This window comes from Eschrichtius robustus, chromosome 16, assembly GCF_028021215.1.
Source record: "Eschrichtius robustus isolate mEscRob2 chromosome 16, mEscRob2.pri, whole genome shotgun sequence".
NCBI lineage: Eukaryota > Metazoa > Chordata > Mammalia > Artiodactyla > Eschrichtiidae > Eschrichtius > Eschrichtius robustus.
Window position 1 is genome coordinate 31317503 of NC_090839.1, and position 4897 is coordinate 31322399.

General features: G+C 40.3%; 1 pseudogene; it reads right to left on the reverse strand.

Annotated features, from left to right (window-relative positions):
- Positions 1-2068: 2068 nt before the first annotated feature.
- Positions 2069-3559, reverse strand: LOC137750375 (protein transport protein Sec61 subunit alpha-like; annotated as a pseudogene).
- Between the last annotated feature and the right edge of the window lie 1338 nt (positions 3560-4897).

Here is a 4897-nt window from a genome sequence, read left to right on the forward strand (position 1 = left end):
GTACAAATGTACAATGACCAAAACCAGAAAATTAACCGTAACAGAATATTAACTAATCCAAAGGCCTTAGTAAGAGTTCATCATTTGTCCCACTGATGTCCTTTTTCAGTTTCAGGGTCCAACCCAGAATCCCACATTGCTTTTAGTTGTTATGTTTCTTTATTCTCCTTTAATCTGGAGCAGTTCCTCAGTCTTTCCTTGTCTTTCATGGCCTTCACATTTTTGGAGAGTTACTCTATAGATCAGTGCTGTCCAATACAACTTAAAAAAAAACTGGCCAATAGAACTTTATGTGATGATAGAAATACTCTATATCTATGCTGTCCAATATGATAGTCATTAGCCACATGAAAATAGCATTTGAAATGTGGCTAGTGGGGCTGAGGAACTGAATTTCACATTTTATTTAATTTTAATTAAAATAGCTATATGTGGCAAGTGGCTACGGTATTGTATAGGACAGCTGTTGAATGTTCCTTATTTGGGGTTTCCTCAGATTATGAGTTTTAGCAAGAATACCATAGATGTGATGTTGTGCCCTCTTTTGGTTCCCTGAAAAAGGTGGCAGGAAACTACCTAGACCTGGATTTTTATTGTGGCAAAATATACATAATGTAAAATTTACCATTTTAACCAGTTTTAATCGTAAAGTTTTGGGGCATTAAATATATTTATATTGTGCATTCATCACCATCATCCATTCCAGAACTTTTTCCTCTTCCCCAGCTGAAACTCTCTACCCATTAGACACTAACTCTCCATTCTCCATTGCCTCAAGTCCCTGGCAATCACCATTCTACTTTCTACTCTGTGAACTTGACTACTCTAGATCCCTTATGTAAGTGGAGTCATACAGTTGTCCTTTTGTGACTGGCTTATTTCACTTAGTATAATGCTGTCAGAGTTCATCCATGTTATAGCATATGTTAGAATTTTCATCCTTTTTAAGGCTGAATCATATTCCATTGTATGTATATACTATATTTTGTTCTATCCACTCATCCATCAATAGACATTTGGGTTGCTTCTCCCTTGTGGCTATTGTGAATAATGCTGCTATGGACATGGGTGTACTGTTTGAGTCCCTGCTTTCATTTCTTTGGGTGTATATCTAGAAGTGGAATTCCTAGATCATAATGTAATTCTGTTTTTACTTTCTAAAAAATTTTTAAATTAAATTTTATTTTTTTTATTAAATAAAAATTTATTGTCTACTCTTTACACTCATGTTGCTGCTATAAAGTACGACAACATACACAGATTCCTAGCATGAATTACTCATTGCTCACCCCCACTGAACTACAGACATTGCTTGAGAATTAGATCTTTGCTTTAGGGATTTGAAAAAAAAAAAAATTGGAGCATAGTATCTTGAAAAGTATTCTCAAGTGACGTGTTGGAATTCGAAGGCATAGCCAATACAGTAAAACAGCACCGACTGTGCTGTCCCTGGGAGGAAAGGTGAATGGAAAACAGGCAGAGTAATTATAAGCAGTTGTTTCTGGTGACAGATGTGACTCTGAAAGCTTGATTCTGCCCATCTGGGCTAAGTGGCTGCTTTGAGGAGGAACAAATAAAACGGGGGAGGGTGGGAACGTGGATACTATGAGTTAAAAAAGTATAAAAAGTAATTAATTATATCTAAAATATAGATTAGATATAAATGATCCAGAACTCATTAAATAAGCTCAAAAATACTGTAAAGTGGCAATTTGAACTACATTTATTTTTAAACAAGTGGGGGGAATACTAAGTGTCTTGAATGTTGTGTGCAAAACTGATCCACATCACCATCTCACCGTCACAACTGGACATGGCAAGGCGGGTGCATTGGTTTCCAGCATCACAGGCAACACTGCATGTAGGTTTTTTAATGAATAATGTAAACTTCAGTGTTAAGGCAGCTGGTACTAACGCTGCACACAGGCTTAGCTCCGTACCCATTTCAGGAATGAGACCGTCAGCACTTGAAAACAAACTGAGAGAAGAAAAGGGGAACCAACATTATCTGACAAAAACAATGTGTCAAAATATTTTCCCTTTCACACACACAAAAAGAAAAACACGTTTAGATAAACAAAGCACCCATCCCGCCAACTTCAGCCTGTTCCTTAACAAATATTTCAAAATACTGATCAATAATAGTGACTGCAGTATTTCAAAATACTGATCAATAATAGTGACTGCAGTATTTCAAAATACTAATCAATAATAGTGACTAAATTCCAGTGCCCGAGCCGATGGCCCCAAGGAAGTCAGCCAACACCGACAGGGTGCCGATGCACAAGCCCCCAAACGCAGCCACCGTGGGGATGTACCTATTAAGCTCATGAACCATAGAGGTGTCCCTGTGGCCCCTCATTACCATTTGCTGTTTTTAAAGCTGTTTAGCTACATCTTTGGCTGAGGAACCAGACACCTCTATCCACATCTTAGAAAAGAATGCACATGATCCCAACATGAAGATGATACAAACAACCACATGGACAGGATCCTCAAATATGGCGCCCATGGACTCAGGAGGAGAAAGGTAATAACAAAGGCCCCCCCACTGGGTAAGAATGAGCAGGTCCTCCCCCACTGACATCAGCCTACTGTCCTAGTAAATTTACTAAAAAGTTGCCACTAAATCGAACTGACAGCATCTGGGAAATAACATACAGGTTGGACACCAGGGCCGACTGCAGGATGATGGGGATGTTGGAGGTGTAGAAGAGCTTGAAGGGGTAGCTGCTGTACTGCCCTTGGTACCGGGCCGACTTAATGGGCAGGTCCACACGAAATCCCTGAAAATATATAACAACAGCAGACACGAAAACTGTAGCAATGAGGTTCATGAGATTGGGTAAATTCTGACGATAGAAAGCATCCCTTAGAGCTCAAACTTTGTCCTGGTGGCCAGTAAATGAAAGAGAACTATGACTGCACCCTCAAACTCGGTACCTCTGCCAGCGTTAATGGTAGTGGGACTAAAGGCCTTCCAGACAATGGTTTCACAGATGTTGGTGGCAATAAAGAGGGAAATCCCAGACCCCAAGCTGTAACCCTTCTGTAGCAGCTCATCTAACAGCAGCACAATCAAACCAGCAACAAACAACTGAATGATGATAAGGAGACAGATTCCAGCACCCCTTTCAGCAGGATTCCCGTACATGCCCGTCATGACATACACAATGGCTTGCCCAATGGTAATGATCATACCAAATAGTTTCTGGGCTCCATTGAATAGAGCTCTATCTTTGGGTGTATCTCCAACTTCAATGATTTTGGCTCCAGCTAACAACTGCATAATCAAACCAGATGTTACAATTGGGGAGATACCCAATTCCATTAATGTTCCTCTGTGGGATGCAAGAATAACTCTCATCCAGTAGAAAGGATCTGCAGAATCTGATTACATGATTCCAAATAGTGGTATCTGACAACATACTAAGAAGATGAAGAGGGTTATAGCAGTCCATAGTACCTTCTCTCCAAACTTGATTTTCCTTTCAGGTTTCTGAATTTCTGGTAGAACTGCACAGAAAGGTTTGATAACTTCTAAAAATTTGATGCCCATGGTGGCGGCTAGGGCGGCCGGGCTGGGCCCTGCTACCTTGGCGCGGCCTTCGCTTGGATCCCGTGGCTCGGGCCTCAGGGCCCACTCCCGACACGCTCCAGCCTGCCCCGCCTATTTTTACTTTTTTGAGGAACTGCCGTACTGTTTTCCATAGCAGCTGCACCATTTCACATTCCCACCAGAAATGTATAAAGCTTCCAATTTCTCCATATCCTTGCTGACACCTCATTTTGTTTGTTTGTTCTATAATAGCTGGTTGATATTTGCTGTAGACTGAATGTTTTTGTCCACTCCACCTCCCATTGATATATTGAAAACTTATCCCCAATGTGATGGTATTTGGAGGTGGGGTCTTTGGGAGGTGATTAGATCATAAGGGTGAAGCCCTCATGAATAGAATTAGCGGGGTTTTTTTTGAATTTTATTTATTTTTTTATACAGCAGGTTCTTATTAGTCATCCACTTTATACACATCAGTGTATACATGTCAATCCCAATCTCCCAGTTCATCACACCACCCCCTCCCCACCCCCCACCGCTTTCCCCCCATGGTGTCCATACGTTTGTTCTCTACATCTGTGTCGCAATTTCTGCCCTGCAAACCAGTTCATCTGTACCATTTTTCTAGGTTCCACATATATGCGTTAATATACGATATTTGTTTTTCCCTTTCTGACTTACTTCACTCTGTATGACAGTCTCTAGATCCATCCACATCTCTACAAATGACCCAATTTCGTTCCTTTTATGGCTGAGTAATATTCCACTGTATATATGTACCACATCTTCTTTATCCAGTCATCTGTCGATGGGCATTTAGGTTGCTTCCATGACCTGGCTATTGTTAATAGTGCTGAAATGAACATTGGGGTGCATGTGTCTTTTTGAATTATGGTTTTCTCTGGGTATATGCCCAGTAGTGGGATTGCTGGATCATATGGTAATTCTATTTTTAGTTTTTTAAGGAACCTCTATACTGTTCTCCATAGTGGCTGTATCAATTTACATTCCCACCAACAGTGCAAGAGGGTTCCCTTTTCTCCACACCCTTTCCAGCATTTGTTGTTTGTAGATTTTCTGATGATGCCCATTCTAACCGGTGTGAGGTGATACCTCATTGTAGTTTTAATTTGCATTTCTCTAATAATTAGTGATGTTGAGCAGCTTTTCATGTGCTTCTTGGCCATCTGTATATCTTCTTTGGAGAAATGTCTATTTAGGTCTTCTGCCCATTTTTGGATTGGGTTGTTTGTTTGTTTGTTTGTTTGTTTTTTTAATATTGAGCTGCATGAGCTGTTTATATATTTTGGAGATGAATCCTTTGTCCGTTGATTCGTT